Source organism: Cyanistes caeruleus, chromosome 1 (genome assembly GCF_971803275.1).
Source record: "Cyanistes caeruleus chromosome 1, bCyaCae1.hap1.1, whole genome shotgun sequence".
Taxonomy (NCBI): domain Eukaryota; kingdom Metazoa; phylum Chordata; class Aves; order Passeriformes; family Paridae; genus Cyanistes; species Cyanistes caeruleus.
Genome location: NC_141701.1, coordinates 41,558,826 through 41,583,356, shown reverse-complemented (window position 1 = coordinate 41,583,356; position 24,531 = coordinate 41,558,826). Strand labels below are relative to the sequence as shown.

The 24,531-nt window shown below is 36.1% G+C and overlaps 1 long non-coding RNA gene across 1 annotated transcript in view; it reads left to right on the top strand.

Moving 5' to 3' along the window:
• LOC147655454 (uncharacterized) overlaps positions 1 to 24,531 on the top strand; it is a 26,317-nt gene extending 1,786 nt beyond the window's left edge. Inside the window, exons 2-3 of the long non-coding RNA XR_015286707.1 lie at positions 18,336 to 18,400; positions 21,137 to 24,531. This is a non-coding gene — a long non-coding RNA (uncharacterized LOC147655454). The remainder of the gene's footprint in view (positions 1 to 18,335; positions 18,401 to 21,136) is intronic.

Sequence of the window (24,531 nt, the reverse complement as noted above, 5' to 3'; positions counted from 1 at the left end):
AGGTTACAGAGGAGAATGCTGTAAATCCCCAGTCATTGCACAGCAAGTTTACTTAAAAGTGGCTTAAGGTTCTAATTCTCCCTGAGGTGCCAAAAAGAGAACTTGGCTAAAGTTCTTGGGAGGTCAAAAAACAAGCTTCACTGGCAAACATTAGAAGATCAGGAACTGGAAAAATTTCAAGCAAGATTTAAATCAAAATAAAGCATTTCACTTGTAAAATTGATTTATCATACTCTAACTTATCCAACCCCAACATACGCAGATTTCAAGAAGTCAAAAATTAGTAGAAGGAAAGGAGAGAAAGAGAGAAAAGAGAGACAAGAAATATACACGTGTCACCCTTGGATCCAGTGTGGTCTCAGATGCCATAAGCTCCAAGGACAATAAGGACTTGGCCATGTGTGTCTTGTGCAATGGTTTTTTAGTCTGCTCTGGCCTTCTGTGGCCACAACTCCCTCTCAGGTGGGGATTCTGGTCTGATAGACACTCTAGGACTAGGCTGGAGCTCCAAAGGGGATGGAGTCTGAGACAGAGAACCATTCCACCTCTGCAGAACTTGATCTGCCCTTTCCTCCCCACACAAATCTTAGTTTCTTTGAGCCTGTAATAATTTTTTCCAATCTCTCACATATGTCCAGGTGGGTTTTGTTATTGTTTTCCTGGTGGAAACGCTTGTTTAGGCTACTATTAACTTGAAAAGACTGATCAAGATGGTAAAAAGAGTATTTCCAGATCTCGTAAAATAATGTGGTTTTAATTATCAGTTGAATATAAAGAAGAGGGGTTTTAGCTTGCATGTTTACTGAACATAAAGTGTACATGAAAACAGGAAGAAGATCCTAAGTACAACCACTTCACATATTTAACAAGTATTATCTTAGTGGTTGAAAGTATGAAAATAAAGGATTTATAAAATTATAATTAAGTACAGCCTGATTAAAGATTGGGTGATGCCCATCACAGAATTAGCATCATCAAGAAGTTAGAAGCAATCAAATATATACAAGAAAAATCAATCCTTCTGACTATGGGTTACCAGAATGCTGGACCTCAGTGTCTAGGCTGCTGGTAAAAATTGCATGCCAACCTCCCTATTGCTATTACACACGCTGAAAAGCAGCATAGCAGAGTGCAGGCAGAGGCTAGTGGGAGAGGCAAGGCCTGGTAAAAGCAGCTATACTTTTATTGCCTGTGATTCAGAGGTGATGATGGGTTGAGGAAGTTTGCCTCTTTGGAACAGGTAACAATTTGAGCACAACCAGACACGGGGAAAAGGGGTGAGAAAATGCAAATATGTTGTTGAAGACTATTGTGTTGTCTTTCCTCATACTAAAAATTTGAAGTAGGATATGAAGCAACTAAGTGTGATCTTTTACCCCAATTTTTAGCATCTGAGACTAGGTTGCATTCATGGAGGAATGAAGGGACATGTTAACACATTGTTAACATAAGCAAGTATACTAGACTGCTCTTATGGGTTTCAACAATAGTACGTTGTTTTCCTGCCTGTAGATAAAAATGCATCTAATGCTTATGATTTTCTCTGTCATGTGAAAGATGGGTGAAACTTGACATCCTGCTGTGGCTGTTCATCTTGTAATGTCATTCTCATGGGAATATTGAAAGGATTTTTACCAGTTTATTGGAAGCCAGAAGATAAAAAAAGATCAGTTATTAATTATGCAATTGATTATTGAAAAACTGGGGAAAAATATAGAGTAGTGATTGATATTTCTACTGAAGTATGAATATACATAAGCTTTTCTGTTCAAGGGTGACATATACCGGAATATTTGGGGTTCATAAGTCTAAAGAAGTTTGGGGCCTGCCAAAATATGCATTACATGCCTAACTATTCTGTATGGCTGCATCTTGTTGCCATTTTTATTTGGATTAAATACACAAACTTACATGGAGTTAAGAAAATACCTAAGTAAGAGTTACAACAATTTTAAAAAGTATTTTTGTCTTCCATATTATGCTTATACGTATTTCTTAAAAAGTAAGTATTTTCAAAGGAGCAGGAAATGATTAAAAGTTTTATTGTATATTGTTATATTGCTTTACATTAATCTAAAAATTAGGTAAATTTTTTATAATCTCCCTTTTTGAACTGAGCTATGTTTTGGTTGTCAAGTAGAGGGGAACAGGTGAAGAGCTCCTTCCCATTATACATAGTATGCAAGAGTTTGTCTAAATGCAGTCTTCAAACTAGCAGCTAGTAACTTCTCTTACAGTTTCACTGTCATTTTTGAATATATGGAAGCTTAGGAAGAACAGTTTAAATTAATCAGGTTGAAGTCAAAACGGTAGAAACACCAGACAGTTGTAGTCAGAACTGTTTTCAAGGTGTCTTTTCATGAATCAGGTATTTTTAATCCAATATTTTTTTCCATGCTGTGTTTTAGAAGATCAGTTGGAAATTTAATTATTGCTACACATTAAAAAATTAATTCAGAAGCTGAAAGAAATAAGACTTTCAGTACTTGTCATGTCAACTGAGCTGGATTCATTACTGTGATTTTTACAGTCCATTTTTATATCTTTGCAAGTTCCATTGAGATTTCCATTTTGAAACTGGAACAGTAAGTCAGAGCAGAAGCTCGTGTTTCTTGTAGGAAAACAACAAATGTCCAACCAGAAATCTCTGGAGAATTTAAGTTGAATGATCTTTAAATAATTCTTCCTTGGTAGGTCATATAGAACACATTTATAGCCAAGGACTTTAGGGGTTTCCTTTCTCCTTACTTGACCTAGTTTTTTTTAGGTTAAGCGTGTTGCTGTAATCAGTTCATTGAACAACTAAATGCTGAGGTGAAATTTATGACCTTTTTGATAGGACCTACATGTTTTTTTCACCAAAGTGGATTTTTCTGGCAATGATTTTGTGGCAGGTTTTCTTATCCTTTCTGACTAAAATACATGTGTGAAGCTTAGCTGGTTTCCATCTGCTCACCAGACCTTATTGTATTCCTTTTGTCAAAAATTTCTACTTAACAAAATGCCTCTTTCCTCCCCAGAACACTTTTTTCTCCTTTTTAGTCCCCCTCTATTTGTTTATTTGTGTAAAGCTTTTTAAAAGACTGTAATGCATGCCAGCTACAGTAACAGGCTATGAGGGAAAAAAAAGGTATCTGAAAAACTAGTTATGACAAAACCTGTCCTCCAAGATCCTTAGTCTTGTTTACAAGGTGATGTTATTGCCAGTTGGGTGTAGGCAGCACTCCTGTAAACAACTCCAAGTGTGTAACTTTTCAGTGAAAAAATAGGGAGGGAAAGAAAAGGGGTGTTTCATGAGAAAAACATCCCCTTCACTTTGCTGCTCTGTCTCAAGCTCCACTCATTTCCCAAAGCAATGTCTAAGTCTCCCAAAAAACCTGAAGAGTAATAAGAAAATGTGTTTGCAGCACTCCACTAAGAATGAAACCACTGGAGAGCAGAAGAACGCAATGAGAAGCTGTGTGGTTTTCTATAGAGCTGTCATTGACCTCAGCGTTTCGCTGCTGTGCTTGGGCAAACAAGAATGGGACCTTCTCCTGCTGTGTAGACCCATTCCAGTCCTCCCTCTTATAATGTCTTAATTTCCATGGGAATAGCACTTACCCCAACTTCTCCTTTAGAATATTGTAACTGAAAGTTGCTTTCCTATCAGGCTTTTTTTTTTTTTTTCCTTTGGGTCTTTATTTTTTTTTTTTAGTCTGGAAGACACTATTTTGATTTGCCAAGGGGCAGTTTTTCTGAAGCTAAAGCCAAACTTTAAGTTTAAATGTAAAGCAAAATTATAGAATATTAATTATTATAGAATCCTAATCATAGAATGGTTTAGGTTTGAAGAAACCTTAAAAATCATCTGGCTCCACCCCCTCTGCCATAGGCAGGGACACCTCCACTGTCCCATTCAACCTGGTCTTAAACACTTCCAAGGATGAGGCATCTGCAGCTTCTCTGCCAGCTTGTTCCAGTGCCTTATGATGGCCACAGCTAATAATTTCTTTCATATGTCTAACCTAAATTTTCCCTCTTTCAGTTTGTACCCATCAGTCCTTGTCCTGTCACTACAGTTCCTGTTGAGCACTCCCTCTCTGGCTTCCCTGTAGGCTTCCTTCAGATAGTGGAAGGTAGCTATGAGGTCTCCACACAGCTTTCTCTTCTCCAGGCTGAGGATTCCTAAATTCCTCTGCCTGTCAGTTGCAAAGTATTATTATGGTAGCTATACCTGAGGGGGAAAAGGCTCAAAAGATTATCTCAGCAGGATTTCATCAGAGGTTAGAGATGAATAAAATAATTGCACTTTATGATTCAAGTGCAAACAACCCAAATTCATCCACTATACCAGAAATAAACTCAACAGATCTAATGGCTAGCTGCAGATGGAGGACTCTATGTGTGACAATAGCATGGGAATATTAAAATCCCCAGGCATGTACATTTTTCTTAACTATAGCTAATTAGCAAATTAGTGTGGAAAAGTTATTTCAGAAGGGATTTTGACCATAAGAAGAATACAATAAGTAAAAAAATCACATGGCTAGAGGGTCTGTTCTGGACCAGCAGCTTTAAAGGTCATGTTCTTCATTTAGTCTATCTGAAAATGTTAAATAAATAGCTGAGATACACCTATATTGTGTTTTTATTAATTTGATTTCTATTCAGAAATGTTGGACTGTGAACTCTTTAGAAGAAAGATTCTATTAGTTCTTTTGTCTATATTTACTCATTGCATGTTCTGTAGCTAACCAAAAACAAACAACTCTTAAATTCAGTGTTTAGGGTGATTAGTGTAATATTTCAGGGGTTATTTGTTCTGGCATCTAACAAAAAGAATGTCATGACTTTCTATCAAACTGGTCTAAATAAAAGGCCTTCTTTATTTTAACCTGTAATTTTTTGGTATGTATGTAAAGCATAGGAGGCTGTATACCAACAACCATGAAAAGTGAAATCCTTTGACTATTAAATTGCCTTGGTATTACCTACACAGGCTTTAACAAAAACACATTGCTAACTCATTCCCTGGTCTCTAGGTTGCAGGCAGTTATTTAGATTTCCAACAGTGCATCCACCTTTCATTCTATCTCCCTTCTATCTCACTTCATTCATGGAGCATATCTGCCTGCTAAAGCTTTTGATTTGACAAATCAGAAATCTGCTTCCTTTGGTTGAATGATACCTTTGTCTGTGAATTGGTAGTATAAGATTCAAGACTGCTTCTCTCAGTTTTCTTAGATACAGTCCTTGGACATAGTGGTGGTAGTCATGCTTTAGTGGACCAAGGTGGTAGTCATGCTTTTGTCCATGTTTTATTCTTAGAAACATAGGAAAATACAGAGAGTAAATTGCAGTTGCTATACACGACAGTGATAATTCATGATATGTAGATACCAAAAATTGTCTTTATAGAATGGAAACATGTCAGTGATGAATTTTTTTCTCTGCTATTGTGTTTGAAGTTATGCTTTTTTCTTCTGACATCTTCAGAAGGCTGTGGAAAACTGTGAAAACCCTTACGCAAATCCCCTTTCCCCCTTTCTCTTCTTTAACTGCACTTCTTTAATCCAGACAAAACTTTGCTTTTTAAACTACATTTCCTTTTCCCCTCAGGCATTTTGGTGGCTTCTACTTGTGGGTAACACTAAAAAGCAAAGAACAAGAAGTAGAAAAATATTGATGTACTAGAAGACTGCTGGAACAGGGAGCATAATACCCTTCCAACTGAGGTCTGCTGGGTTAAAACACTCTAACACCTGGAATTAAGAGTGTGTCTCTAATTCCTGCTCCTGCTACTCAGTCTCTAATTATAAGGCATTTTAGAAAACAAAGAAACAGAAGAAACCCTGTAGTGGTTTAGATTTGCTAAATTCCTTTCCCGGCCTATGCACCAAATAAATGTCATGGTTTTAAAGCAGTAACTTAAAAAATTACTAGAAAGCTTATTTCTTGCTCTGAGATATGGATTAGAACAAGAGCAAAACAGGCTTAAAACTTAAAAGGAATAAAGAAAGTTTATTAACAAAACTACAAGAATAAGAACACCAGAATAAAACTTCCAGAAAACCCCTTTTTCTCCCACTACCCAACCACTCCCTTGTTCACATGACAACATAGAGACAAAAACTTTGGAACTTTGGTGTTTAAAACAGTCCCAATTCCTGCTGGAGTCATTTAATCAGTCTTTGTAGAGAAACAGAAGTCTTCTTCTGCTAATCTATGGAGTTTCTCTCAAGAAAACTATTTCTGTTGTAGTTTTCTATTTCTCTGATGCCAGCTGCCCGGAAAAATCTGCCATCAGATTTTCTCCTCCCTTTTCATATCACTCTGAGGTGTGTATGGGCCATGAGTCTAGGGATGTCATTTTAAGGATGAGTTATTCAAAGGCAAAAGTTCTCCTCATCTGTCTCTGTGAGCCTCCCTGGAAACAGAAGTTTTCTCTTTGCCTCTACAACAGCCCCAAATGTTCAACTATTACTTCTCTCCTTCTGTTCCAGCACCTCACTGTATCACAATTACTCTACCTTTTGCTCAAAATCCACATTTTGAACACTCCATTCCTCCCTATTGTCATGAATTAAAGGAGTTTTTTCAGAACACTGTTGTCCATCTCCATAGCTTTAACAGAAAAATTTTTCAGCTTAATTAAAGCATCTCCTTATTCTCTACCTTTTCTGAAGCTTAATTCTTTTTCTTTACTTTCTCTGATGGTTTTATGATGTCTTCTTCATGTTGCTTCTCTCTCTCTCTCTCTGTCTCTCTGGGAAAAAGGAGTAATCTTTAAGTCTCATCCAGATAGTAAAAGAGTTAAAGTCTTGGAAAGCTGCAGATGTTCATGGTGTCAGGTTTCAGTCCAGCAGCAGAAACTGCAAACCAAGTCAGGCTGGCTGGCTCCATTTCTCCCCCTCTGCCCTCTGCGGCCTTGTCTGGCCTGGAGGAGGGGGAGGCTGAGACAGAGCCTGTTACCTCTTCAGAAGCCGGAAACCAAAGAGAACAGGCGAGCCCTGGCTTTACATCTTAAGGTGGTGTTCACAAGTTGATCTCACTTTTCAATGGTCAAAACTGCTGTCAATTCTTAGAAATGACCAATAATTGGTCACAAGAAAAGACTCCCATTAGCTTCTCGCAGCTTCAACTTCCTCCCAGCTCCCGAAGCTATCTTAAAGGTAAAGTCACCCCATGACAATTAACAAGTAAATTAATATAAAAAGACTGTGTTCTTCAATAATTTTATTTCTTTGTTTTCTGAGAGTGTAATGGTGTGGTGAAATAGAAAGAAAGATCTAAAACTGAAATGAAATGCTTGTTGGATCATGTGCACCCTGAATGTCTCAAGTAGGGTAATTTAATCTCTAACACCTACTGTGTAAGGGCAATATATTCTGTGTAAGTATTAGTTATTTGACGTAAAGTTACCTGGAATGAGCAAACTATAGCACTTCAGTATTTATTGTCATAAAATTAAATAGAAAGGTCTGTTTTGGAAAGGACCTTGAAGATCACCTAGTTCCAACCCTGCTGCTGTGGGCAGGGGCACCCTCCACTGTACCAGAGTGCTCAGAGTCCCGTCCAGCCTGAACATTTCCAGAGATGAGGCATCCACAACCTCTCTGGGAAAGCTCTTTCATTGTCTCACCATAACAAAGAAAAGCACTTCCTCCTAATACTTAACCTAAACATACCATCTTTTACTTTGAAGCAATTGTCCCTTGTTCTATCTCTACATGTCCTTCTAAGAAGTTCCTCTCCTGTTCTCTTGCAGCCCCCTTTAGGTACTGTAAGGTACTCTAAGGTCACTCTGGAGCTTTCTCTTCTCCAGGCTCTCTCTGTCTGTCTTCATAGAAGAGGTGCTCCAACCCTCTGATCATCTCATCATCTCTGGATTTGTTCTAAGAGATCCATGTCCTTCTTATGTTGACAAAAATTTCTAAGTAAGTGATGACTCATTGAAAGGGAAGTAAAAATTTGAGTGGCATCTCAAGCCCCAAAAAAAGCAAGACAGTTTTTCATTCCAGGAATATCAAACCTCTGTCCTTAGGTAATGTAAGTTAATTTGATAATTTCATATTGACTTATGCTGCCCTGAACACAGATTGTATGTTGTTTTTTAAAATTATTAATAAGTTTGATGTTACACAGGAAAGGTGAGAATAAAATTTTGAGCTGTCACTGCATCAATAATTCTCCCAGGGTCCCACTGGGCATAAGAGATGAGGACTTTTATAGTTATATGATGTGATGCACCACATCCCCAAAAGTTGCCGGTGGCTAAGAACAAGAACATTTGTTCACACAGCATGGAATGAAAAACTGCCTTTTGAAGTGCTGAAGTGAAGGGCTGTTACTTTTCAAAATGATGCTTGATGCAATGCAAGTACTTAACATTTTGTGATTGAATGTGCTCGTGATGTCACCATCAAACGTATTTAATGGATAACATGATCTCTATCTGACCTGCAACAACATGCCTCTCTAAGAAAAGCTAAATAATAACATGTTAAAAGCAGGAAATGTTCCTTTCAAAACTGAAATGAAATATTTTCTGAGGAGGCTGAGGGTGGTTATGCAGCTGGTTTCAGGATTTTCTTATAACAGTTATAGTGTCTTAGAAATGTACTGGGAGTTTTGTTCATGGTTAAATATATTTGGTCATCTTTCTAGATTTAGAAATTTACCCTAAAATGAGTGGATTATTTTGTAACTTCTGATTTGGGCTTAATGCTTCCCTGTGTTACACAGATTCAGTCTAGAAACCAGATGCTGAGGCTGGTAGGTGTGGAAATATGGCATATAGACATCCTCACATGTTTCTGTTTTTTGAGTTACTAGTATTTTTTGAAAGATAGTGTAACTTGGCATTAATGTAGCAAAGAAAGGTAAAACCTGACCCTCTTCCACTGGTGTTTCATGAATTTTAAATGGTCCCTTGCATAACTCTTTTGGAATATATTCTAATACCTGTTTTATCATTCTAGGTAAAATATCTTCTTTTTTTCCCTTTCTAAGCCTACTGGTGTCAATAACATTATTTGTGAAAGGGTTGTAGGTGAGAGTCACGAAGAAGTCCATGTTGAGCCTCTGCTTCACATGTCAAAAATCGGAAAATTCATAAATGGAAATTCCAAATGGAACAAGAACTCAAACTATAATGTATAATTTAAAAGTCTAAAAATTATTCATAGTTTTCAATAATTTAGATGTGCTTGTCTAGGGAGTAGAAAATAAGATAAATAGAGATATGGGAACAAGGTGTGTTATGTAGTATCATGTTACTTCAGTGAACAGTGAACACAACCTAGTCAAATAAACTTCTTTTTCTCTTTTACATACCACTCAAATCAAAGGAAACTAGAATCAGTAATGGGAATGTAAATAAATTAGAGAAGCCTCTCAAAAGAAAACTTAGAGCGTGAGATTTTTCTAAGAGAACCAACTCAGCATGTTGCCTACCTAAATCAACAGAACCACCTGCCTTCATTTGGGATCCAGGACTAAATTTTGTTCTTGAGTCTGTGTGTTAGTCAGGCTAATTGCCCTTCTCAAGTGCAACAGGATAAAGCTCCTAACATTAATTACAGGTAATTCCTCTGATCTCTCAGATGTAAGGGGAAAGATTTGGGCTTGAATTCCCTCCTAAGACAATCAAACTCTCATTAGTTAAGATCATCGTACAAGGCTGTAGAGTATTTTGGTATAGATTTCTCATTCTCACCTTGCAACAATTGTTTGTTTTTGTAGTGAGTGGATTGTCTTCAATTATTGCTGAAATTAGCAGGTGTCTTCCTAGTTTTTTTCATGCGACTGTCAGTGAATGACATCATCTCTTTCTATAGCCAAATAAATACTGTGTTATGAAAAATAAAAATATGTCAGCAGGGAAAAATTAAAATCTTAAGTTATAGTATGCTATGTCTGTCGCTGGACCTGGTTTAAGCTGTTTTGCATTAATTAATGTCTTTAAAACCCCTGGTCTCCTACAGGCCAGATGCTTATTGCTAGCTCAAATTTGACAGCTTGCTCTTTGCTGACCTTTCAGTTGAACTAAAACTAGTTCCATGGTGTCCCTCTCAGTTCCATCCCGTAAAATGAGTGAAAGAAGGAAAGCAGCTCTTTCATGGATATCACTGAAGATTAGACAGAAAATAAAAAGAATTGTGATTCATTAAAGCCATAGTGTAGCAAAAACTGCTAGCACACTTTCCTATTGGAAACATAGGTTTCATTCTTAAACATCTGAAAAAGTAATAAGTCTTATTAAGCAGATGTGATAAGGAAATAAAGTAGATTGATAGGAAGCTAGTGATAAGAAAATAAAATAGATTTAATAGGGAGCTAGTGAGAATGTGAAGGAAGTACTGCATGTATACCTCAGATGAGATGAATATAATGTTTTATTTTTACAGATTTTTTTGTAAAAAAAAAAAGAATCCAGAGCTTGGAGTAACAACTGTTTCTTTCACCAATACTACAGCTGTATGTATGTTGTATTATTAAGTTTTTTTTCCCTTGAAAAAACAGTTGATTATTCTGAAGGAATTTATGTGGACAGGATTGTTGCTGTTAATTGTTTACTCAGTACACTAAATCTCAAACCCTGTATCTACACTTGGCATAGCCAAATTTTTAAATGTTAAAAATAGTCAACAACCTCCAATATAAAAAAAGTAATAAAAAAATTTAAATGTATTTATCAATTCAGATTTTTGGAGTATATTTCAGTTTCTTAAGGCACAGTCTCCAGATAATTTCAGATATTATTTTATTAAAACATTTGATTTATATCTCCAAGCCCTTTAATAAAGAGAGGTATATCAATATTTAAATTTTCAAAAACCAAGTAACCTTTCAGTTTTCATTAAAATAGGACCCTCACTCCTTGAATCATCAACTTAATGGAATCTACCTATTCTAAGAAATAAAGACAAACCAAAAGACTGAGCTGTTTAGTCAGATTTCGGGATTCAAGGCTCTTTTTTTACGTTTAAATAGAGATACTTCCACTCTAAAAGCTATTTGCCATGAATTATGTTTTCATCTTACTGATTATCTAGGCAATAAACTTTGAGGCTCTTGGGCTCTCTGAACTCAAGCAGACAAACCACAAAAATTGAGATTAAGTAAAAATGGTGATGTGGCACTGCTTATTAATTGAGAAGGATTCCAAAGCTATGGCATCACAGAAAGCACAGACTTCTAACAGAAGAACACCTAGCACTTTTCTCTGTCTTGATTTGCTGTATCACCAAAGGTCCTTTTAACAAAACTGGAATGCTAAACCAGCTGGGCTAATCTGTTTTGTTCAGTTGTACACTTTAAAACCAGGACAGATTTAGAACTGAAATTGACTTAAAATGCAGAACTCCATTCTTGCTTTCTCTGAATGAAAGGTCAGGCTGCAAGGTAGCAGGTCAGTTTTCTGCCTTTTCCCTTTATTCTGGTAGCTTGAGGGTAGTTTGAGGATTGTGCTAGAAAACACTTTGTCTAATCAAAATGCTTAGAGCCATTTTGTTCACATTTCTTGGAGGGAAAATGAACAACTACTTCTATTCTAGCCTCCTTTTAGAAAACCATTAATTAAATCATATTTCTGGGAATTTTAACAAGTTCTATTCACTTCACAGCCCAGCTGCACCTTGCACTGACTTAATGAGATAGGTATATATGTATATACACATATAGGTACTTGATAATTTGTTAATAAGGAAATATGAAGAACTCATGCCAGGAAGAATCAAACCAGAAATTGCAAGTGGGGTAACTGGGAGTCAAAAGGGGAGTCCCTGAACACCATAGCACTCTTATACCTACATGTGGCAGCATCTGAACACTATATAAGCATCAGGAAAGTAAAGTATAAGCAAAAGTAAGAACTTAATGGGCACATGGTTCATTTGTCTACTTTGCAATGTCAACCTCAAGAGTGTCGTGGATCATCTGTTCATACTTCCTGCAGATGGCTTTCCTGCCTTTACAGGGCATTTGAGAAAGCTCTTTTAAGAAAAACACCCATAGTACATCATCTGGGAGTGCAGCTGTTATCCAGAGAGAAGTCAGATAGGAAGATGAAAGAAGAGGAGGAATAAATCAAAACCAGCCTGCTTGTGACACTTATCACATCATGCTCATTTCTCTTTGCTGCAAATTTTAACATCTATAGGAATGGAGAGGATTATGTGAAGTGCAAAGATTCCTTATGGATGTTACCACAAGGACATACATTCTGGAGTATTTGGACTCTCTTTTTCAGTCAAGATATTTAATATAGTCCTTTTAGTATTTGACAGTACAATGTGTACAGGATCAAAAGAAAACTCTTGTGTTTAACACTTATAAATTTGTATTAGACAAACAATGCTTATGAATAACTGCTTTAGTGCAAAGAAATTCTCACTCTTTCAGTTTCTCCATCTCACTGTTTACAGGAAGGCAAACTGCTGCCTGTATATCTGAAGGTTCACTTGGACACAGACTCAGGTGTTCTGGTTGAAGACCTTGTTTTAGAAAGTTCGGAGGTAGTTATCAGCAACAAGACTATTGACAAAGCTTTGATAGGGTGATCTTTACAATTATTTAGAGTGTAAATGAACAAAGGGTTTTTTTCACAGAACTTCCTTTAGCTTTGTTTTCTAGGTTCATTCTGCCATAGAGCAACTCTGAGCTGTGTTCAGCTGGGTGTGGTACAGAGATCCTCAATTAAACACACTTTTGACTACTCAAAACAGTCTGGAGTAGCAGTAGATGAATCCATGTACATACTGGATGTCAAGCCCTATGAAACCACAGATAAAGTACTTTCTGTAGCAGCCGCTTTTCAGGTTGCTATTTATGATGTCCATAACAGTTATAGAATTATCTAGGTTGGGAGACCTCTAGAGGTTATCCAGTGCAACCTTCTGCTCCACAGAGATCAAGTTAAAGAAGGTAACCTTCTTGTACAAGGAATATTAATTCTTTGACTCCTCTGAGCAGCCTGTTCCTGTGTTTGACCAACTTTATGGTAATTTTTTTTCTTTTTTCTTATATCTACTTGAAATTTCCTATGTGTCAGCTTTAATCACTTGACCTGTCCTTATGCTTTGCCCCTCTGGTAGCAGCCTTCTCCAGGCTGAACAACCCCAACTCTCTCTGCCTGTTTTCGTAGGAGAGGTGTTCCATCTCTTTGATAATCTTGTGGCCCTTTTCTGGACTCAGTCCAGCAGATCCATGTCCTTCTTATGTTCAGAGACCCAGAGTTGGATGCAGAATTCCAGGTAGGGTCTCACAGGAGCAGGGGACTTCTTCTGATACAGTGAATGTAGTTGGCTTGATTCACAGAAGGATCTGCTCCATGATCTTGCCAGGCTCAGAGGCAAGACTGAGTGGTCTGCAACTCCCTGTGTCTTCCTTTTTCCTCTTTTTAAAACTTTAGGTTATGTTTCCCCTTTTCCAATTAGTGGGAACTTCACCAGACTGCTGTGACTTCTCAGGGATGATGGAGAGTGGCTTAGCCACTTCGTCAAGAGCTTCTGTTAGGTCCCATGGACTTCTTCACCTCTCAGTGTTCTCATCTCACCTTAAATATTCTCAGACCTGATCTTCTCTTGCAGTGGGTGCTTCTGCATTCTCCCAGTTCCTGCCTATGCCTTCTGTGACTTGCGTGGTGCAGGTGAAACCCTTGCTGGTGAAGACCAATAGAAAAAAGTAATTGAGTACCTCAGCCTTCTCCATATCCTGAGTAGACAGATCTCTTACTTCTTACTGAAAAGGGGTCACATTTTCCCTGGTCTTCCTTTTATCACCACCATACCTGTAGAAGGTTTTCTTGTTACTTCCACTTCATGTTGTATGTCTTTTCACAGAGCAATTTAAATTTGGTTTCTGATGAAGCCATCTTACTCTCTGGAGTGGCTAGAATTCCTTTGTGCTGCTCTTCTGCAGCAGGTGCCCTCCTGCTGGTTCTGTGATCCCTCTCCAGGCTCTGGCCATCTGCAGCTGGTACTGGCATCAAACTGACAGGAGCGGGATGAACTGAGCTCCTCTTCTTTGGCAATTTTAGTTTAAAGCCCTCTTTACAACTTGGCAAGCCTATGACCAAAGATGCTCTTCTATTTTGACAGAGGATGATTCAGTGAAAGTCACTATTGCTTTATCTCCACACATGTGAAGTAATACCTAATCAAATAATAGAGTCATTATTCCTTCAGTATATTTCTTAGGATACTTTGGCTGCAAGGGAAAGAAGCCAAATTATATAACCAATTTTATTTTCCTTTCCTTGATGTGATAACATGAGCCAAATAAAGTCTCCAAGAGTGTAACTAATGAATCTATCCCTTTCATGAGCAAGTTTGACATTTTGACTGAGAGTCCCAAACTGCTATTATCTGCCATTTACAGTGGAGGATAAGTACAGTTTAAATGGTTGAAATACATGATCTGCTAACTAATAAAGAAAGAACATTTTGCTGCAAAGAGCTAAATATTAGTAAAATGCAGACTAATTGCATGGTGTTATAATTCCCTTTTATTTCAGTCCAGGAGTGATGGAAAAGACACATTGCTTGGAAATCTATTTAGAAATTGTCATGTATCTCCAAATCCAATGTCATTGGATAAAAGTGTGCATTAAATATACAAAAAATATATAAATTGAAATAGATTCTGTTTTCTCTAAAAATTTGAGGAGGTCATCTCAGTTATCTAAACAGGAGAAAAGTTAGAAGAGGGAAAAGATGTAAATTAATTACATGAAATTTAATACATTGTAGGTGTCCTTACCTGTGACTTCAATGAACATACTACACGCATGATGAATAATGCATATTACATATAGTATATTGTAGTAGTAGTGTTGTATTGTGTGTGAAATCTGTGGTTCTTATTGTAGGGAAATGATGCCAGTACTTCTTCCTTTTTGTTTCTAAAATGCAAATTGCTATAGGCCAGAGGAAGGGAACAAACATATATCAAATCATTTTTCTGTCTTTTTATAAATACCCATTTGGAAATGTACTGTCAGCAAGCATTATAAGCAAGTAGACTGCCTTCAATTTATTGAGGGTTTTGTGTGTTTTCAGGAAAAGCAATGCTGTACACTGTTTTAACAGAAATAGAGTTTCACAGATGTCTGACACCATCACTGGTTTCTCTGTGGTGACAGAAGCAATCAGCTTGCCTTTAAGTTTTGGCTAAGAGCCTAGGTTAGAAAACGAAGCTTCATTTTATTTGGTACCCCTGGATAAGAAATATGAGCTTCAAGATACACCTTGGAGTAACAACAAACTTGGACTCTAATGGATTTTTATGGAAAGATCTAAAATCACTGAAGCATTCCAACACTGCCAACAGCAATGTTGCACTTGGGCCAACTGATCTCTAACTTTGGTATCTCTGATGATCAGAACTCTAGCATGAAAGTGTAAGCCAAGGAAGTGATGATTTCCAATAATATTCACATGAAAAAATGCTTTATGCTGTATTGACTGAAAGCAGCAGTCCGCTTTTCATCTGTAAGTGCACAGATTCACGTTAGATAGCCTACTGCTTTTTTCAATATGTGGAGGGAGAAATATCTAGAACCAAAATTTAAAAAATATGGATACTTGTGTAATTAAATGCTAGCTGTTTCTTTCTTCTGGATCTTCTTTTGTTCAATATGACAGGAGTCAAAGAAAGGACAAACTTTTCAGTTCATAACATTACAACCAGTCCAAATCTTTTGCAACTGAGGGCAGTAAACTATATAAAGAAAAATGTGTTTTCTTACAGTTCTATTCTGTAAGCAGGAAAAACAGTGTAGAAGGAAGCAGATAGAACAAGCACCCTGCTATTTTCAAATAATTAAAAAAATGTAGAATTGCGATTTACAGAACTAAAATTCTGCTTTTTCAACCCAATTTGTCATTCCTAGCTATAGATATTGGAACAATTTATTAAATGCTGTGACCAAGGGACAGATCTATACCCTCTCTTCTTGTCTACATCAAGGGTCTGTTTGTAGGTTTTTGGAGGTGTTATCTGTCTGGTAAACTGGGTCTTCAATTATTTACTATTGGAGCTATGGAAAGTGCTTTTAATCAGTTTATTGACTGAAGGGTAACAGAACTGTGATGGAAATAACAGCTTCTTTAGTCGTTGCTCCCACTGTGTAATTAAGGCAGGAGGTGGGCACACTGCTTCACCTGAAAGTGAAAATCACGCTGAAAGAAGGGTGGAACTGCTCACAGTGTTTACTAAATAATATGTATGCATTCTGCTCTTACTGCATGCCACCCAATTTAATGTTTTCACACAGTTGCGTTTCAGCTTTCATTTTCACTCTTAGAAGAACAGATTTTTTTTTTTTCTCATTTTAACCACATGTGATCCTTCTAAAATGGTTCCTCCACTGAGTTCTAGTGGAAATACGTCTATTTCAGCTCTTCCCAGTACTTTTAATTGACTGAGTGTTGTCAGTGTCATTAATACCATAAAAAAACCTTCTTTATGTCATTATGACTCGATTTAAAGTGTTGACCAGTTAAATTTAACAGCAATAGGAGTTATCCCACTAAATGTTCAATATAACACCTTCCATTATAACTCTCTTTATCATTACTGATGACTAACTTAGATTAATCAACCTCAAATATTCTCTCAAATACAAACAAGTATTTCTTGTTGAGCATGATGTTTTTATTAAGATTTCTGGACGGATGAAAAATAAAGACAATGTGATAAATTACAGGAATGGTCTGCCCAGGGAGGTGATGGAGTCACCATCCCCGGATGTGTTTAAAAATGATTGGATGTGGCACTCGCTGCCATGGTTTTGTTGAGGTGTTAGGGCATGAGTTGGACTTGATTTTGAAGGTCTCTTCCAACCTAATGATTCTGTGATGTAGGGTTCCTGTAAGAAAATATTGTGATTATGTTGTTGAGTTGGTTCATGACCTATATTCAAGAGAAAAGTAGCTATGTTAAGTTATGACAAAGCATTTGTTTTAAAAATTTTAGTTATGGTCTGTTAAAAAATACTTTTTCAATGGACTGTATGTCACTTCTGTATTTAATTTATCAGGAATTATCTGGTTCTTCTCTTTTGAATTTGGTTGATGAACTGGGACCAGACTGCATATATAGAATAGTTTGTGGAAGGAAATGAGGAATACTGCATTTAGCACACTGGTGTGGTCAAAATATATGAATAAGGATTAAAAAGCAAAGAGTCCATATCCTATCTCTTGTAATGCCAATATGAGTAACAGTGTCAAGCTTCAAAGTAAAGAGAAGATAAAAATAGGAGCAAGACTGCAGTGTAAATACAGAAGGTTAGAACAGTGATTAGCACGGGGAATATAGGTGTGTTTAATAGTCAAACATGTGATATGGGAAAGACAACTTGAACAAGGGCCCAGTAGACACACCATTTGTCCCAAAGAGTTGGTTGACACCTACTATAAAATGAAGTCAAAACAAGATCTGAAGTCTGCAGCATAACATTTTTGATATTCTGAAGCTGATTTAAATATTTTGTATTTGCCACACAAAGAGATTTCATGGTGGCTGGGAAAAAAGTTTAGGTCTCTTACAGTTCAGGTGGGGAACTCTACAATTCAATTTCATGAGGTTGATGTAAGTCATTGTTAACATACTTGAAATTTCTTTTATTGGCTGTTATACCTTTTCTAGAAGAAAATAAGGAAAACTTATCTGCTTTCTCATATGACAGATGATATTTTGGAAACTTTTTTGACTTAGATATCTAGTATGTTACAGGTTTTTTTCCTGAATTTTAAAATATTAAACTAAGGCAACTTAAAGCCTGCTTACTGAATATGGTGAGGTTTTGGAGGGATTTTTTTTTGTTTTAAAATTAATGGCAGTCATTAAGAATGACTGAACTTCTATGCTTACTTCTAAGCTGAGATCCTTCTTAAGTAGAAGTGTTTCATTCACTTTCAAAATGAAGTTCATGTTCAAATTCTGGAATAAAATATATAAATTGTATTTTAAATAGAGCAGCCAAAGAATTTATGTTTTTTTATTATTAATCTTATGATAACTTAAGATTTGTGTACTTTGTTATGCTAATTGAGATGAGTTCAAAATTTCAAGTATCTGCCCATTAAAAACTCAGTTTTGCAGTTTGGATCAATCATATTTCTAGCTATGAAATACTCACAAATGTGTTTTCCAAAGTTTCTTGACGTAAAGATTCATTAATTCAAAAACAGCTTAAGACTCATGAGCTTTTCCTACTTTTTTCCTGATTACCTTTTAAGATATTTGGTACCTGTTACTACTCCCTTCCTATTCCTAACACAGTGTCTACTTAAAAGAATCTCAAGTGGGGTTTCTTTCTCTTCTAAATTTAATTATCTACATAGATGCTTCAGGAGAAGTTCAGGAACATGACTCAGATGATCAGTTTAGATGTCTACACTACTGTGAGGTAAGCCACAAATCATCTAAAAGCACTAATTCTTCCCATGTACTGTAAAGATAATCTAGATGGATATAATAATAGGATATAATAATAATAATAATAATAATAATAATAATAATAATAATAATAATAATAATAATAATAATAATAATCTAGGATTGATATTTTCTGGGTTTGATGTGTAAGGACAGATGAAATTACCATTTAACTCTAGGAGTACATTTTAACATAGAGGCTTTTGCTCACATTCCAAACCTGCTCTTATGAAAAACTTGTCCAGTTGTGTTCTCTGCCTATAACCTCTAAAACACAGGAATCCAGTCAATTTCAACTCATTTTGACAGAATGGCAAAAGGGTTTAGGATCCTGAAAATTTGGTGAGTATTGTCAGCTTAGCAGAGGAGTTTCAGTTGGTGCCCCTCCTTGACAAAAATGTAAGAAAAAGTGAGCCACTTAAAGTTGGGGGTGGGTTTTGAGCAGTGACTAGATGTCAAAATTAGATTATTTATAAACATAGACTAGTCATAACACACACAGTTTCCTGCCATTAGTGTGGTGGTAAAAAGGGAAGGAAAGGATTTTATGACACAAAAATTGAGTTTAGGGAATAAAATGCATACATTCTTAGGAAATTATCATCATTAATTCCACTACTTACAGAAAATTTATGTTATACAAGAAGAAAAAGCCCTTAGTTTATGTAATTTAAGAAGTCAAATGCTTTTGCTGATATATGATATTTTCATGGGATAATTACTAGGAACTCCACTGTCAGTAGAACCCTTTTGCTGACAGTGTCTTGACCTAGATGGGGATTTCTGTACTGGTATATGTATTTCCTGGGTAGGCTGGGGATGAAAAACTCTTTTTTTCAGTTTTTAAATAATTAGTCTCCTTCTGCATATCTTTTGTCAAGTATTTGGGTCTTGACTGCCTATGCTATTTTACTTTGATGTGCATTATATGTATTAATAGATTTTGACAACAGTTTAAAGTGCTTTTTCAGAAGAAAATGAAAATGTTGTTCAAAATGCTAATTATTAATTTTTCAATAATGGATCATTTCAAGCTGGTAGTCTGCCTGTGTGTGCACATAGACATATATAGACACACATACATGGAGATATATATATATGTAAAAAAAAAGGTGTGTGTGTGTGTGTGTAAATACAATAAAAAGTGTGAAGTTTTTTTTTGTCTTGTCTGCTGTCTTGCCTCATGAGAGTAAATGATGTCTTAATCTGTTTTTAGACATATATTTTTCAGGAAGGTAGCATCCACCTGAAAGCAGACTTGCTCCCTTGTGTCTTAACTGCACTCATTTCATTGTAAAAATGTATCAGATAAGACCTCATTTAAGCTCTACACATTTTTAGCCCCTTTTATTCAGTCCTGGTGTGAGATGAAAAGAATTGTTTAACTACTGTGAATTTCCTTTGGCATGCCAATATTCCATATTCAGGTTATTTCAAAGTCCTTGGCTGTCCCTGAAATGTTTGATAATTTTCTTCTTTCCCCACACACTTGTATCTAAATATGTCTTTTAAAAATACTGTAATTATCTTTTGATCTTTTGATCTTTTCTTATACCAAAGTTTGCTTTAAAAAAAAAAAAAAAAGCCTCTCGTCCTACTCTCTTGTATTGCTTCAATCGTTCTGGAATGCAATTCCTGATTTTTAGAAGATACTCACTCATGCATATATAAAATGCCACGATGTAGAGCTTCCCTTTCCCTGTGGCTGTCAAGTCTCAGGTCAAATGGTCATCTGGCATTTGTGTGCTGTTGTTGAACCTCATCATTGTTTCACATCTGCTCAGTAAGACAAAGGCACTGCCTGGCTGTTAACAGTTAAACATGTTAAACAGAGTTCCCAGGGCTGCAGTGGCAAAATGTGCTGTGCAAAATGGAACGTATAAATTGGTACTTAGCTGTAGTACAGAAGTATGCAATAAAATTCATAACTGTGAATTTTACTCAGTTTAAGAAACTGATGTGAAAGCAGGGACAAAGGCATGTCTCACTACTTAGATAATAAGGATGCACTGAAACAGTCATGTAGAAAACCTCTTTTGAGATTTCTTTTAAATTAATATTATAAGTAGAGTAGAAAAAAGTATGTTAATATTCTTTCTGTGTACTTTAATCTCTTTTATCTTCTTTTCTGACCATTAAGTTATAATAGAAAGAGTTTTCTTATAAAGGTGGATCAAATTTTTCATATGAATTCATCCTAAGATTTCAAAGTGAAAATGTGTTTGAGAAGACAATTATGTATTTCTTCCTTAGTCAAGAACTACATATTTATATTACATATATATATATATATTTATAGATTTATATTTGTACTATATCAAATTGAAGAAATACATTAACTGGAATTCTGGATACTTGCAGTACCATTGTACAATTACACTAGGAACAGAGTAGCATCATTTACTTTTTCTAAATGCATATTCTAAACACTATGTATTAATGGATATAAAGATAATTTGAATTCTCTATTATGTTGTTCTTCCATATATGTTTTAATTGTTTCCACAGTTAGTCTCTTCTTTTAGCATCTGCCTTTAAATGATCTTCATGAATATCTGATCACGATTTTCCTTTTTTCTTTTTTTAATTTATTTATGCCTCTCTTTATGTCAGTGATGGAATAAAGTCTAGAAATAACATGTTTGTGGTAAGTCCTGTTAGAGAACTCAGCAGAGTGTCTTTCCTAAACTACCTTTTCCTGCTGCAGGACACTGGAGATATCTGAAGGAGTATTGAGGAAGATAGAATCATGGTCTCTAAGACTGATCAAATAGTGGAAAAGGTTGCTCAGAGAAGTGGTGAAGTCTTCATACATGAAGTCATTAAAAATCTGACTGGGAATCCTGCAGCTGTGGGTGCTGCCACTGCTTTGAGCAGTGGGTTGCAGTGGGTCTGCAGTGGGTCTGCAGTCTCCAGAGATGCTCTCTAACTTCAAATATTCTGTGACTCCGCAACTGTGGTGAGCCAAGAAAATGACAGTTTTGTCATGTGCACAGTGCAGAGAGTTTTGTTTTCACTGAGAAGAGTGCTAGTATGATCCCACCCTCTAACTAGAAAGGAGGGAGCTGGAAGAGCAGTGGTTATGTTTCTGGAATGCCAAAGTAACAACTGAATGTTCAAATTTCGGCTGCCCCTTTTCCATGGGACTCTGTGGTTAAAATATTTTTTAAAGTTGACCTTATGAATCAGCAAGAGATGATCTTTATCATGACCCTCACTTCTCTAATCTACTTAGCCTTTTCCCCCTGGGAGCAGAGAAAGAATAGTGCACTGTTTTCTGTATTTCTCTCTCTGAAAAAATTCCCTTTACTTAGAGAGGAGATGAAACAGTTCTGCTTTTCTTTCATCTTCTAGCACCGGTATCCCTTTCTGCTTCTTTCATCCCTCAGAGTGTCTCTCTTTCTCTTCTAGTGCTTAAAAGAAAACACCTACCTCATTCAGTTATCTAATCGAGGGGCCCTTCCCTACTTCCAACATCCAACCCTTTTTTTTTTCCATTTACTTCGCTAGTGAATGCAGTCTCCACAGACTTTTCCTATCTACTCTGAATGCTGGTATTCTCATTTTTGCCTAGTGGAGGGAAAAAAAATCCCCAAACCACGCATGCTATTCCTGCACTGGGACATACTCCAAATTATGGATTTCCTTAGCAAAAGTCTTGGAACTCTATTCCACCTCCTTACCTCCCACACTGGGCACACTCTGAAAATCTTTGTAAAATAAAAATTTTAGGAAGAAATAATCTCAGCCTAGATACACTGATAAAAACATGCTTTACTCATGTAAGTAAACTACCTCATATGTTTAAACTGACTCAGACACTGTCTTCCTACTGTAGCTGTTGTTGATACTTTCCACAAACCTTGTGCTCATTTTCTGTAACATTTTTTTTGTCTGAGACTCACTTTCTCCTAGTCTTTCTGATGAAAGCAATATTCTTAGCATTGCCTTAAATAGCAGCATGGGATTTTAGATTATTCTTACTGTAGGTGGTGTCATGCATTTTTAAAATCACTATTTTTTAAATGAGAATTTAAAATTGTCCTAGCACAGGGGGATACTTGGTTTACAATTTGTATGGACATATTATTTGAAGAAAAACTGCTCTGATGTAGTTTCAGAGGTGAGCTGAAGAATCTTGTACTAAATCTCAAATAGGGTGTAAATGTACAAGTGGTGCCCAATAGTCAGTGGTGCTTGCACCCGTAATATACTTCTCCAAGTCAGTTGAAATTGATCCTGAAGGTTTGTCACCAACTCTGATGCTTAGGAGCTGTCTCCTAAGTGATCTGGCTTCTAGCAGCAGGCAGCTAGGTTTACACCAAGGTACTGAGCAGTTCAGATGTACATTTTTGTCTCAAATGTTCTGGGTCTTTTCTCCCAGGCAACTAGCAGTAGCACAAGAAGAAACAGCTTCAAGTTGTGCCAGAGGAGGTTCAGGATGGATATTAGGAAAAAATTCTTTACTGAAAGCAAACATTGTTTTTGTAACCAAAAATGGTTAAACATTAGAAAAGGCTGCCCAAGGAAGTGGTGGAGTCACTATCCCTGGATATGTTCAAGAAATGAGTGGTATGTTCTTAGTGTCTTGGTGGAATTATGTCAACAGTTGGAGCTGATGGTCTTGGAGGTCTTTTTCAACCTTAATTATTTCATGATTCATTTGAAGCCTGAGAGAAAGTGAGCAAACTTGGCTCTACAGTTTGTTTTTTAGAGCGGTTGCGTAGGAAGGGTGCACAGTTTTTGACAAGTTACACAAGTTAGATTGGGATACATAAATTCTGCATTGAGACAATGGACTTTCAAAGGTAACAGGAAGTGCACTGCAGTTCTGCTTTCTGCACCATCTCTGGGGATATTATTTTCTATTTTTCATCGGCACAAACACAATTATTCCAGTTCTCAGTTGTTCACAATTCTTCACTCAGTGTCATCCATTACAGTCAGTCTCTCCAAATCTGAAGGATTAATCATATTTGATTTTCTTCTAGGTTGTGGGTAACAGAATATTACTGTTCTTCTTCAGTAATACTTTAAAGTGTATGTTGATTTAAATAATCCTAGCGTATCTATAACTTAATTTTTTGTTTCTTTCCCTTTTTTCTTTTTTTCCACTACCCACCAAGTCTCAGTATCAAGCCTATTCTGTACTGATAGTTTTGAACAGTAATTTTACTTGGGCAGTGGGGAATCTAGCTGTTGTTACGTAATTGCAGTTTCATTTTTGATAATTTTCAGTTTGTCCTGCTTTCTTACACATGCTATCTTCTTGGGGTAATTAATAAATTCCATCTCTCTAGGGCTTATATAGTTGACTGGGCAGTAAGTAATATTTTATCACTTTCCAACCTAACTATTTTCTCCATAAGTCTTTGTTCCACTAGAAAGAGGAGGAGACTTTTAAAATGAATTAAAAGCATTAGAAAGATACTTACTTGAAGTATAGAAAAAATACAGAAAAAAAAGGACAGTGTGAGAGCTGTGTCTTTCCAAATAAGGAATCAGATCCATAACAACCTAGGAAATGGAGTTCTCATGTTCTAATAGAATAAAAAGTGATTAAATCCTAGTCCAGTTATTAAGCCAATTATGTTTCTAACACATTTAGGTTTTGATTTTGAAAGTCTTGTATGTTTTTAAGTATCTGAGTGTTTTCTAATGAATAAAAAATAGGATTATTAATTGAGAAGAGGCACCCTTAATGGTGAACAAAGAAAAATGTCTTAGTTTTTCTCAGAATTTGTTTCAAATGCTTATTCTTCTCAAGAGATAGAATCAATTTTTTCCAGGATATGATTTAATAAAACCATGCCATTTCAATATTGTTTACTGAGCAGCCACAGGAACATATGGATTTTTTACAGTGAAAGGATGGATAAGTGTTCAAAAATAATGTACATAATTTTTTTATGAAACAGGAAAATTACGATAAACTTCTTCATGCAGGTTGCTAAAACAATCTCATCAGGAAAAATTTGTTTTGACATGGAAAGAATGAAGAAGGAAATTACAGAAATGAAGATGCACATTTAAATATATTGCAGTTTGAAACATTTCAATTTGCATGCAAATTGAATATTGAATAAAAAAATTATAAGCAAA